General features: G+C 51.4%; 1 protein-coding gene across 4 annotated transcripts in view; it reads right to left on the bottom strand.

Annotated features, from left to right (window-relative positions):
• FRMD6 (FERM domain containing 6) overlaps window positions 1-14,044 on the bottom strand; it is a 135,523-nt gene that overhangs the window by 52,681 nt on the left and 68,798 nt on the right. The window lies entirely within an intron of this gene.

Here is a 14,044-nt window from a genome sequence, read left to right as displayed (position 1 = left end):
ATCCTCTCTTCTCTTTCCCTCCCAAACCTCAGGATGGACCTAACCTGCGAACGGTCGTGCTAGAAACCACCTTGCAACCTCGCTGCACAGCCTGGGCCCAAGGACACGGCTCATTTCTAACAGATGCCACCACCGGCTCCCGCACGCCCAGACGTCCCAATTGAACGGCGAGTAGGTGAACGGTCACCGTGCAGAGATCCCTGCTTCCTTCCTGAACAAGACACGGGCAGGAATTCGGGTGGTGGCTCCGGCTTCAAAAAGCAGCAGGCTGCAGGGTCGGGCACAGCCACTTTGTGCATTTAAAGTCCTAGGTGCTGCCTTTGCTTTGGGGCTTTTATTTTGTTTTGGACAGCCATCTGCAATACAAAGCCACGGCAGATTTAGCAACCCGGCACAAAAATGCCTTTCAATTGCGATGCGTTTCTAGCAGCCTAACACACACAAAAAAAAAAGTGCTGGACTCAGGAAAAATTCTTTTCAAGCATCTGCTTCTCATTTCTACAATGTAATCTTTGATTCCTTCATGCTCCGAGCTGCCACACAGCTCCCTCTGGCACATACACTGTGCTATTTACCAGCAAGCAGCTCTACTATGAAATTCCTATTATCTGGTCGTTAGGAATGGAATCTGCACATTTTAATCCACGTTACCCCGTCCCCAGCATATCCGCCCTTTGTTCCACTTGGAAGTCCCCGGGTGAATTTTTGCTAGGGGCTTGCTCAAAGGATGGCTCAAAAGGTCGGGCTTGGTCCCCAGAGGTGGGATGCACGCACTAGCGCCTGCCGACTTGAATTATGACCCGAACGGATGTTTAATTTACTGATAATCAGAACACAAAAGGTGCGGTAACAGGCTCTGGTGGACCACTGGGGTGGCATTCACTTTGGGATGCGTTGCTCCTTCTTTGTGGATGCCAAGCCCATGGGCCTGGCTGGGAATCTGGGTGGTGGGAGCGTGGCGATCCCTTGCTGCGGAGGTGGACCACAGCTTACCCTGGAGGATAAGTGTACCGCCACTTTGGGATCGGTGGATCCTTCACTCCTGCAGCGGTGGAGGGGTCTTTTCCAGGGGTCTGTGAGAACTGGGCAGTTCTCACATCCCGAGGTCAGACAAGCACTTGGCTGGGTTGGTTAGCCTGAAGCAGGGGCTGGACCTGATGGCCTCTGGAAGGCTGTTTTCCTACGATTCTTCTGCCGGCGTCCCTTTTTTATCATGCAGACGGCTTCCTGCACAGGCCCCAGCACAAACAGGGTGGTATTGGAGACAATTTTCTATGGAAGCCATTAAAAGCCAGAAGGAAAGGCAAGTCCTGAACAGCCAGCAGATCCCCACGCCAACGCCAGCAAGTCCATTGCTGTTGGAGTGGCGGGCATGTGTTCCTCTTTGGGGCGTTACAGCAGATCGTCTACCTAGTGCATTTACACAGTTGAGAGCATTTTTAAATGCCACCAAGACAAAGAACGAGTGTAGAGAGATCTTTTCTGGACCAGAACAGGATGCAACAGATTGCCCGGGGCCGGGGGGGAGGGAGCGCAGCATTTCCATCCCCTCTCAATGCTGCAATTCGATCGGGAAAGGCAGCTCGACACAGAAGCATCCTCAGAACTAGAGCAGGGAGGACAATCCCTTTCTTGTCGGGCGCTGGTATCTGTTTCACGGGAAGAATGGGGCGATTTGTCATCTCAGGCATGCCCAGCGCCTGGGACAGCCAGCGGGGCTGGCAGCACTGGCTCCACGCACGCCACGAGAGAACAGTTCCTGCCCCGAGGAGCTTGGGGCCGGATGAGACAAGGAGGAGCATTGTCATCGTCCCGCTCCTGCAGATGGGAGATCGAAGCGCCTTGCCCAAGATCACCCGGGAAGTCTGCAGGCGAGCCAGACGCTAAAACTGTAGCTATAAGCTCGTCAGCACCTGCTGAGCAAGAGGCCGGTTGTTTCTCAGGCAAGAGCAGGGTTAATTTTGCCCTTGCTGATCCGCTGCACGCAGGAGGAAGAGATGGGGGATGTCCCCGCTGGGGCCCAGGAAGGTGGCACAACTCGAACCTGGCTGCTCCATTGCCACTTGCACACCATACTTCAGTGGTCTCAGCCTTGTTAGGCTCCAGGTCCCTCTCTCAAAGTCCAGATCCCTCCCTGGCTTTTTTTAATTGAGGCATCCTATTTCAAAAACTCATTTCTTTTATTACGGTGCTTTTCTCCTTGGCAGGGGAGGAATGAGCCAGGGAGAGCCTGAGCCTATTCATCTCCGCCTGCTACCTGCAGCACCCTTCAAAGGATCTCGCCGCACCCCACGTGCTCTGGTACCCGATGGAGAATCGCTGCCATACTTATGCTATTCTCTCTCCAGCCACCATCTTTCAAAGCACAGGGCTGGTAGCAGACCACTGATCACTGGTTTTCCACTGCCCTGAAACCATCTTCCAAATCATCCTACAAAGCCATACCCCAAAGCAGCGGTTCTCAACCTCATTAGACTCACAGGCCCCTTCGGAAAGCGCCGGCTCTCACCTATCCCTCTTTTCTTGTCTATGGAAAAAAACACCGGAGCAATTCAAAGGACTCAGAAAGCCCACACACAGCAGGGCAGGATGGTTTTGACCCTCTGGAAATTTGAAATCTCTGGGCTTATCTTATGAACCATGCGTCAGGGCTTGCATATGTAACCGTGCTAATGTCGCGCGGCGCCTTTAAAAGGATCTCGAGGCACCCTGGTTGAGAATCGCTGCTGTAAGCAGAGGATTGTGCTATAAACCTCTCACAGCTAAAGCCCGGCTTGGAAAAAAAGTTCACATCATCTCAGCTGACACTAACCAGGGTAACGCTATTTAATCGAGCACGGCTCTTACTAGTACAGTTCCAGGGCAAGTGGAGACCGAGTCTCATTTAAAGAGGTGGAAGAGATGCTCCTTGCAGGAACCAGACACTTCTGAGCTACGCAAGTCCTGCAGGATTGGAAAGGGCTCGAAATAACATTTAACCGTGGGCCTTTCGGGTTCGAAGGGCAAAAGACTATCAAGAATCCGATAAAGCAAAACCTGCCTCCTGCTTGCGGTGCCGCCACCGCCGATTCGATTTGAGACGCAGTTGTTTATCATCCCGTGCTTTCCGTCTTTTGGTCGCTCCCAATGGCTTCTCGGGCGTGCGAGAATGGCATTTGTTCCTTTGCCGCAGCCTGCGTTTCCCCCACCGTGCACACGCGCTTGGTGCCTTCTCTGGAGGGATTACAGACACGGCTTCGAAGGGCTGGCAGGAGCCTTCTTTAATCGCGGCGGTGATGCCTGTCGCTCATGAAGAAGGTGGGGGGGGGGAAAAGAATTTAGGAATTATTCCAAATTTTGACAGCACGTCTTAAACCGGCAGCGTAAATCCTCTTCCGCTAGGATGCGATTAGGCGCTTTCAATGCTTTATAAGAGCATCCACTGTCAAACAAGGAGAGAATCAAGGTTCATTATGGATGGGCGTCGGAGTCCCAAATAAGTCCTTGCCTATTCCTTTTTCAAACTTTCCCTGTCACCGCCAAAATTTCCAATCCCTTTATATCCATAACCAACTTGCTAATCATCAGCTACTGTCTTAGCATGTCGTTCTCCAAGAACTCCGATTTGATAAGAGGGGTGGCTCACACGATAATGTTTTTAGGTAAGGGAAGCAGTAGTCAGAGCCAAGTGGATTATTAGGAGGGGAGAAAGCTTAAATTGACTAAACTTTGGATCACAAGGCAGGGATTATTTTTATTTTGGAAATTTAAAAGCCTCTGCTTTACCATACCTTGCTTTGAAGGTAGGCATGCAGCTGTTTTACAAGTTATAAACCCTTTGCTTAACACAGCTTCTGCTAACCAAAAGCTGGATTAAGTTCATGTTTGTGGTTGCCACATAACTCAAATCGTCTCCAGGTCTGCCTGAATTAAAGGGTTTCCACGCACTGAATGAAGGGGGACGAAAGACTGTCGCCGGATCCGGGAATCTCGGTTCTACCTGTCGGATTACGTCACCCGCCGCAAGAGTCTCAGCATTGAGAAACCACCGCAGGACAAGAGAAACCTGGGATTTGCTGTACTGGGACGGCGGATCACTCTCCTGGCTTCCACGCCAGCACCTGGCCGCTGCCAGGAGTCGATGGGCTGGAGGGAGGACGAGAACAGCACGCCACAGACAATTCGGCGATGTTCTCTACGGGGGAACGACTTCGTCCTCGCCGGCATAAACAGGTCGCAGCAACACTAGTGCAACCTGGAACGACACTGAGGAAGTCCAAAGGACGGCTAGATTGCAAAGAACTTTTTTCCAGCTACTCAGTTGGTCTAATAAAAGAGATCGCATCTACCCAAACAACCTTGCCTGCCTTCGACCAACGCAGCTACAAGCAACAACCCAAAGAGCTACTATGCATTTACAGCAGCAGAGCCACGGTCATTAGCTAAGGCCATTTGCACTTGAGCACCATGCCCCCAGCCACTGGCGACTTGTAGGAGGTGCACGTGGGTGCACATGCACCCCCCCCACCGAGATAGGCCGTGCACCCTTGGAAGTGCCAGCCGCGAAACTGGTTTCACCGATGGCTTGGCAATCGGCAGCTGGGAGACCCCGTCCCGGTTGGCGATCTGGTTCCCCCGCAGACTCGGGAGGCACCAGTCGCCCATGCCCCCAGCAATGATGCTAGCTTGCGAGGTCCACATCCCACAGCCCAATTTGCCCACACTTGCGGCTGCGACAAGGCTCCCGCTGAAGCCAACAGGACTCCTGCCAGCGCACGAACCGCAGAAAGTTGATTCACTGCGTTTCTGCCGTAGAACAGCAGATGGTGGAGGCAGTCGAGGGGCTGAGAAGGAAGAAACCCAAACCCAACTGGCAGACGGTGCTGGAAGGGAAGGAGGTGCGGTGCATGCTTAAAAAAAGCTCTCGTGGGATGAGTGCAAACAGCCGACGTCAAAGATCATCGATAGCGATGCAGAGATCTGGAAATCAGAGCCACGCGGCCGGCTGGGTGGTTCATTCATAGTGGTCAGACAGAGGTGGCAAGAAGAGTGGCTGCCATTATGGATAACGGTGCTAGCCACCGACTGCCCTGCCCAAAAAGGACACCGAGAGCCCAAGGAAATGGGAGTTACCATTAGCTACCAATCAGGACACTCACCACTGAGCAATTCCTCCCCACAAGCAGTCATTTTCCTTTCCAAGAGATCACTGCTCCCAGCAGGATTTTGTCACTGCACTTCTCTCCCACCCACTCAAAAACAAGTCACGGCACAGGGCCCAGCCCTCGGGTGCGCAGTGCAGGGGTCCCATCATCCTGAGACAGGCTGGGGTGGGATTCAGCCCCCAAAGCAGACACCTTAAACCTGCTCGAATTTGTGCCCGTCACACGCATGCTGAATTTCTCCTAAAACAGAAGTCACGCTGCTCTTTCTGCACCAGGCGAGGGTCCCTAGCGAAAAGACGACAGCAACCCGATCAGGGGAGAGTCGTGCAGCGAGGCACTCAGCGCCAAAACAGTATCTGGCCTTCACGTGATGCCTTTTCCGTCTGCTTCAGACGGGTGCATGAAGTACCCTTATGAGGTCAATCATTTTAGGGCAATAAAAAAAATGAGCAAGCACCCAGACTATTGCAAAGGATGCCTATAGGAAGCTGATTTGACCCAACTCTAACAAGGCAAAAGCTGTTCAGCTTTTTTTTTTCCCTTCTTTGGATCAGGTTGTTCATTATTACACACAAGGTAAATGTTACTCTCTCCATGGAAATGTCGGCCCAGCCCTATCTGGCGAGAGCTTCCAGCCGCATTGAGCCCGGGAAGTCTCGTGCCAGAACTTGCTGGCGGTTTCTGCCCTGCCTGATCCCACTGCGCATCAGTGTAGGTCGGATCAGAGGTTGCCACACCTAGGGTTTCGCATCGGGGCTTCCCTGCCAGCTGCAGGATGGCCTGGAGACGGTCAGGATACTGGGGCACGTTTCAAAGCCTGGAAGCATTACATCTCCGCTGGGAAGTGACACCATGTTTTCCTGTGCACAGTGGATAACCAAGGAGGCTGGATCTATAAAGATAAATTTCATCTAAAGCAAAAGCATCCAAACAAGACTGGAGAGCTAAGCTCCTGGAGACTACGCCAAACGCTCGGCTCCGCCGCAGCACTCGATGAACACCGAGGTGCATGCATTGTCTGGGCTCTGAAGCCTATAGGCTCAACGACCATGCCTCGGGACTGGTAACGACCACCAGCTCATTAACACCTGCTGAAGAACCGCCCTTCCCCTAGAGCCCATTTCCTGGAGGTGAACTGCTCCATCATCCAGCTCCAACCCCGACTGCCTTGCAAACATAAAAACGCCCTCTGACAATTGCATAACCGAGGCATTTTGGCTGGGCTGAGCGATCACCCCCAGGGGCAAAAAAGAACAGCTTGTTTAATGGGCTCCAGAACGACTCAATCTCCTCTTGGTTTCCACACTCCCCCAAATTATCCTAACAAATAGGTTCATAACGTCTCTGCTTGCAAATATTCAGCTCCACGATATTAGTCCTCCCGTTTGCACACACGATGCTGCACTGTACTGGATATGGCCCTGAACGGAGACAAGACTGCAAAGAGCACCAGCAATGCCCCTGGCCCGTGCACTCGCCAAGCCAGCCCCGCGCGGCACGTATTTTGCATTTCAATTGTGCCAAGATCGTCTTGTGAATTATGTTTGCACAACTAACCGTGCTAAGGTTGTGAGGCACCCCTGAAAGGACCTCGAGGCACCCCAGGGTGTTGCATCTCCCCGGTTCAGGATCACTGTCCTGTGGGATTACCCAGAACAAGGTGGATCCTGGCACCTGGACATGACTGGCTCCATCTCTGGACCCTGTACCTCTACGGGCATGGATGGGTGTTCGTGGGTTTGCAGCAGGCACCCCACAGCCTGGGTTTGCAGAAATGGCTGCTAATTGCAAGGACCCACCTCAGAGGCAATGAGAGCGACTGACAAGACGAGCACCCGCCGCTACAAAGGGCACAGCAGAAGGGCAGATGCTCCGAGCATCAGGACCGAGACATCCGATCTGAGCATGCAGAACCAGCTGCACGTTTGCAGCTCCATCTCTGGGGGAAGCAAGGGGAGTCTTGCAGGAGCGGGAACACGGGCCGAGACCTTCCGTATTCACTCTGATCGAACCTGGTAGCTCTCTGGACATGCACAAGTTCACTTTGCCCCTCTGCCCCGGCTCCCGAAAAGGTTCCCAAGAGCTCTGCATGTCATCGACCAGGGAGGGTGCTCAGGACCAACAGCGCATCAATCACGGCCCTATGCCCTAAAAAGCCTGCCATGCTTCTGGCTCCTGTTTGCCCAAAATGGATCCTTACAGACCAGAATCCAGCGGCTCCTACCTGTCGCTTTGCTTTATTGTCGTGCTTAGCAAACCTGTCCAGGAGCATGCATATATGGCACCTCCCCACCCTATACATACAGCAAAGGAGATCGGAGGTCAATGCCATGCTTCATTCCTATGGGTTCAATCTCCAGGGAAGGAATTTGACCCACGATGGCGGGGAAATACAATCTCTGTCCTCCTTTTGCTGCAATCCATAATAAAAGCTGCTTTCACCCCAGCCTGACCCACGAATATGAGTCTAGAAAATCCTATTCTGCTGACAATTAGGCGGTGCGATACCAGCCCCATGGCTGTGCAGTATGAGCAAGACACTTGGGAATTTGTATTTCTCCTCCTTCCCCCCCCACCCTTACACTCTCCTGTAGTCCTGATCGATGGGAAGGAGATGTTGAGCACAATTACGGCCCAGTTCACGGATGGCTTGTTGGCATATGGATGGGAACAATTACCCAGCCAGGCAGGAGCTTTCAAGAAGAGACGTAATGATGTTTAAAAACAGAGGCTGCTGGCTATTAGGAGAGAATGAGGGATGCTAACTGGATCAATTAGCATTGCAAAGGAGAGACAGGGTAATGCACACCATGGCTAGCTGGCATGACCTACCCGGACCTCCCGCCCAAAAGACCCGAGATGCATTGACGGTACTGCCGAAGGGAGGAGCTGCTGGACAAGAAGGTGGCACTTGATCAAGAAGAGATCAGTCGTTCATCTTTGCCAGGTGGCCGTTTCTCCAGCACTCGCTCTCTCTAGTCTGGAGAGCCTGCTCTTTTGGCCATTTCCTATTTCGTAAGCAAGGGGAAGCGTTTGTCTCATGCCGGTTTATCCAAAGCCTTACCAATGTCCCTGGAAGCCAGCTCTTTCTGAGAGCGTCAGCCCAGTGCCAGGGGCTTTAGGCAGGATTTGAAGAACTACCCACGGCATCTGGGTACCCGATTCCCAATGGGAGTTAGGTGCCCCGATCCACAAGCACTACTGAAAATCACAGTCCATTATCATTATCTTCCTAGGAGCCAAATGGGCACTTTGGGCCAGACAGGGATACGTCTGCTCTCAGTGACTTGCACTGCGAGTCCACCCCCGGGGGTGTTACTTAGTTTGGAGAAGAGAAGACTAGCGGTGGGGGGGATTTGCTAACAGTCTTCAAATACCTGAAGGATGATGATAGAGAGGATGGAGTCAGATTATTCACTGCGGCTGTAGGGCACGGGACCAGGAGCAACGGCCTCAAACTGCAGCAGGAGAAATGTAGGTGGGAGATTAGGAGGAACTCGCTGACTCCGAGCCGTGGAATCTCCATTCCTGGAAGTTTTCAACATCAGATTAGACAGATACTTGGGCTGGGATGGTTTAGGCAGGAACAGTCCTGCCCTGAGCAGGGGGCTGGGCGCGATGACCTCCCGAGGTCCCTTCCAGCCCTGCAAGTCAACGTAGTGTTGCCTGCCCTCCTGCATCATTTGACTCGCAGCAGGGAAGGGAAATACATACAAGATCCTGGCTTCGCTCGCAGTCCTTTCTGCCACCGAGTCTTTTGCATTGAGTCAAACAGGAAAGGGAGAACATGTAAGCATAACAGAGATTTCCCGTGACTCAAGGAGACAGGGACCAGGCCTGTGCGAGGGAAAGCTATGGAGCCGGTGCCTTTAAAGGAGCACGCCAAGCACTCTGCAAAAGCAGGCCTCTGAATTAAAGATGTCTCCTGCCCCAGCTTTTCTTACCAAGTCTACAGCTAATGCCATGCAAGTGTCCAAGCCGTGACAGATTCAGCGCTATGACTTGGCTGTGGGCTCAGGCAGAACCCAGATAGGATTGCACGGTTATGGGGAATGCATATCTAAGCATTTCAAGCCATGAAGTCCCTCGAAAACCAGGAGCCCTCCTCGGTGTCCTGCATTACATCTCCTCAAAAAAAAAAAGATGCCCAGGATCCAAGACCGGCTGTCACAGTGGCTGGGATAACGACCAAGTCATTGCTTTGAATGAACGTCCCAGCTGGAATTCGGCTTCAAAGATTCCTCTGCCAGAAACTCCCATCCTTTCCTGGTCCGTACCAGATGCTGCACACCTGGTCCATCCCTTCAGGTCCGCCCATGTAAATCCTGTCCGGACAAGCACGCGGGGACCAGGACTGTGTGAAGAATTGATTTTTTTCAGTTCAGCAGCTGAATTAAAAATGAAGAAAGTGCAGCCCGAGCCAAGCCCAGCAGTTAAAACAAAACCAAACCAAAAAACGACGCAAAAAAGTTCCAAGGGTTACAACAGACTCGCAGGGGCGGGTAATTATTTCGGGCAGAGGGGCGCATGACAGGCAGCCCAGGGCAGATAAATATTCACTTTATACATTTTTTAGGGGCCCCCCGGGCCAGACAGAACGGCCTGGCGGGCCGCATTTTGCTCACCCCTGCAATAGAGCCACACACCCAAATCAGCTCAACAGGCAGAGCTAATTGGTGCACGATTAAAAAGGGGGTTCTCTCTCAAATGATGGTAGTGCTAGCTTCCAACTGGGCAGCATCACTACTATCTTGATATACCAAAAATAAACACCAGGCACCTAACAGAAATAGTATTAAGACCTGTCACGTATGAAAAAAAATGCTGAGTTTCTTCCTAGGTATTTGGATGGGTCTTGATCTCCCAGTAACGAGGCTTCTTTTCTTCCTCTAATGGTTTGTCTGCTGCCCCTAGGAGTTTCCCCTCCCTCCTTCCTTTTCCACAGCTCCACTCTTTACATTTGCTGTGCTTGCTTGTGTCCCTCCTTTGACCTGATGAAGGATGTCTTGCATTCGAAAGCCTATTCCAACCACAGCGTTGGTCCAATCAAAGATTCACAGATTGTAGAGTCGGAAGGGACCACAATGGATCATCGTGTCCGACCCCCTGCCCCTGGCAGGAAAGAGGACCAAGGTCAGATGACCCCAGCCAGGTAAGATATTCCCCCCTCCAAATCCCACTCTCTTGCACAATTTCTGGACCATCACGGTTGCTACATCACTCTAACGCTTCCTAGAAAAGGCTCAGGAACGTCTCCCATCACTTCAGACGGGTACCGCTGATCAAAGTGAGAGCCCACAGGAAGTCAGGCCTGCCCTCTTATTAAAAGCATCAGGGAAAGTTATATGCAAGGGAGGCTGCACTCATAGCACCTGTATGGCCATGGAAACCTGCAACCAAGGTCACTCCGGTGGCTCCAAATACTCAAGTCAAGCAAGTTTGTTACTGGCTAAGGCCCCTCATTTCATGGCACATTGGGATCCGATCCCTAATCCCAACAATCGCACCTCCCGTCATGCCATATCTGCATAGCAGGAGGTGCAAGTGTTGGGGCCAGGGAGCAGATCCCAATCATGCTGCTACTCCTTGCCAGCGGAGGGGATGCCTGGGGTCATAGTCCTGGGCCCCTGCACCGGTAAGTTGAAAGAAGAGTGCCCGCTGGTCAAAAAGAAGAGTGCCCGATGGTCAGCTGGCCCCTCAAACGCTACCAGGGCTTGAAATGGCTCTAGTGTGGGCTGGGGCTGACGGGCAACTGATTGGGGATCAATTGGAGTCCCCAGGGCTGGCCAGGGCCTGCAGCTGATAAGCAGCTGATTTCTGGCCCTGGCTGGGACAGCCCTGGGTCTGGTTTGAGACCGGGGCTGGGCTGACATACAGCTGATCGTCAAAACCCCCTGCCCTGCAGCTCTGCCTGGGCTGCCGGGTGCAGGAGATCGGGGGCTCCCAGCGAGGGGTGTTGGGGTGGGGGCAGGTAGAGCCGAAGGGCTTCCCCCGCTGAGGACTTAATCCTGCCAGGAACCTCTGATCTCCCACGCCAAGCACCCTGGGTGAGTGCTTTCATCTCAGAGCTATGGGGTAAATGCAGGCAGACTGCACCACTGCCATCCGGACAAAACTATCCTGGGAATTCTTGAGGACAATCAAAACTGGAGCCAGGGCATTCGCCCTTCCCTGGAAAGAAAAAAGGTTTTCACCCAGTTGTCCCGGGAACAAGAGCACACCCGGCACTGCGACACTCCGACTGCCATCCCAGGTCTCATCCCTCCCTGCAAACACAACTGTTGCTGCTGGTCAGTCAACCAAAAAATAGCTTTCCCCAGAAGTTTCCTGGTGAAACGTTTCCTCTAGCCCCCCTGGGCAGGCCCGGTTTGGAATGGGGTCAGGTGCACGCATTGACTTGGTCCTTTCAAAGGGATTAAACGGGCAGCAGCACCTGCAGGAAACCTTGGATGGACTCGACCAGGATTTTGCCCGTGCTGTTGTTTCACCCATGTCTTCTCCCCGATCAGCTCCCGAGATCCGATCAGCTCCCGAGATTCGGCTCTCTTCAGCTCCTGCTCAGCAGTTAAGGATCCTGGCTGGGAAATGGAAGTCGTCTTTGCAATTCAAGCCCCAGCATTTCTTTTTCAGTCCAAGAACTGCTTTTAATTTGCATCTGTTTTCCTCCCCGGGCCTCCTTCCTGCTCGGATGTTTATATGGGCGGAAGTCTTCTGCATATTGCTTCCACGGCTCTTCGTAGCCCTTCTAAACCACGCTGCCCGCCGCTGACCTTCCCCTTGTTTAGATTGCAGCGGGACGGGTTTCAGCTGCACTTTTCTCAGCGGTTCATTAGCTGTATCTCCTTAAGCCCAAATGGCACGAGGAGAGGCAGGGCTCTGCCCAAAGTGATGCTCTCCATCCCCGACACCCCCTCGGAGATGCACAAAGCAAGGCAACCAAAAGTCCCCACCGTCTGGGCCTGCTCCCGAGCCCGGAGAGGACAAGAGAAAACCCTCAACGGGCTTAGGAGAGATGCTAATACAGTGAACATCTTTTGTTCTGAAATGCATATTATCTTTTGGATGAGCAAGTTAGATAAAATAATAATAATAATAATAATAATAATAATAATAATAATAATAAAAAAGAGGGCTATTTTTTCCCATTTAAGTTGATGACAACTTTGCTGCTAACTTCAACTGGGCTAAGCCATGCAACATTACTTTTTGATCCTTAAAAACTGCAGGCCCTTCGTTCACTGCGGTCCTGCAAGTGAGGAACCGGGGGGTCGTAAACAGAAGGGCCTTGTGTTCGGAGCTAAAAGCGGCTCAGTGCTGCCGTTCATAAATAACTTGCTGTGAATTATTCAGTGTCCTCCCAGTGCGTGCACACACACTGCAAGCTGCATTGCACATTGCTTACTTCTCGGTTTTTCAGCTGGAAACTGCCGCTCCGGCACGGCTGAGGTTAAACGCTTTGTTTCACTCGACAGTGTGAATGAACTTAAACTTCCTCGGCAGAAAGAGGAAAATGCTTTTTTTTTTTTTTTTTGCTTAAAAGTATCTGTTTATATTATTCCAGTACTGGCTTTTCCAGAAAACATGTAAAAGTAAATTAACAACTGGGCAGATATTTGAACCACAACCCTAGCTTACCTATTGCATCTGGGGTCCAGAGCATTTATAAAAGCAGGAGGAGGGAGGAGAGGGAATTGAGATCATCTTAATTTGAAATTCACATATATTTTTGCATCTGCTCTGAATTAATCTTTTCAGAGTTCTGGCTTTCATGTAATGGAGTAATTGCTTACAGACTTCGATTTGCAAGAGAGAGTTTGAATAAGCTCTCGAGTGATATATAAAAAAAAAAAAAAAAAAAGCGCCCAAGAATGCTCTTACAAAATGAAATTGGAACCACAGCACCATGTACCCAGCAAAAGTAGTCGCTGGAAACAAAACCGTTTCAGTTTAAAGGATTTTTACCAAAAAGAGAGGCCAAATAAACGCACTGTATCCACCATTTAAAAGGCAGAGATTTGACAAAACATACTGTAAAACGAGCTCAGGAGCGAAATAATAGAGGAAAGTCCTATAGGTCCAACCCTTCCATCAGCACAAATTTGTAATGCTTTTAGAAAATCATACAAGGCTGTAGCTTAGGGCGGACACTTCCCGATGAGGGTATAGTGCCTCGGCCACTATAAAGCCGACTCACAACACAGTATGACAACACAGCCTCCTCGAATATTTTTATTGCAACAGCTGTACTCCTCACTCGGACCACTGCCTCATATTTTAGAAGGGATAGAAAGCTGATTAAAGTTGCCAAAATGGTTCCCACTTTTAGACACCAGCAGGCTGCTCTCTTAACTGTTTAACGTTGCATATTTTACATTCTGGGCATCTCGGGATGAATTTTTCCCGGGGAAAATTGCAGCTGAAATGGTTCTGCTCATCCCGAGGATGGGGGTAGGAACCAAGTGCACCGTTCGGCCCATATTACAAAAATTCTGGCTTCCTTTTTCATAAAAGGTCCCACGTCTCTATGCTGTAAAATCGGGAACGTGACATCTGGCAGAGGTGGCTTGTGCATCACAGGGATATTCCTCCGATGTCCCTAAGATCTTCCCAGGACTTTTTTAAACAACGCAGCTCCCACATGCTCCAGGGAGACTTTTCCCATTTGAAATGGTGAAACGCTCCAGAGGTTCGCCCAAATCGGGCATGCCCCATCCCGGAGCAGAGCAGTGGCCTTCCCTGCAGCTGCAGCCCAGGGCTGCTACAAGCCCGGGACGCAATTAAAAACGCACATGCACAACAAGGCTAAAATCAAGCTTCTCCGGGCGACCTTAATTCAGGCATCTGCAAACTACCGCACGCTTGTAAATGTAATAACGTGCTTCTAGCAGTGTGTAGTTAGC

This window comes from Alligator sinensis, unplaced genomic scaffold (genome assembly GCF_000455745.1).
Source record: "Alligator sinensis unplaced genomic scaffold, ASM45574v1 scaffold50_1, whole genome shotgun sequence".
Classification (NCBI taxonomy): Eukaryota; Metazoa; Chordata; order Crocodylia; family Alligatoridae; genus Alligator; species Alligator sinensis.
Note: the sequence above shows the minus strand (reverse complement) of the source record. Positions and strands in the feature narration are given on the sequence as shown.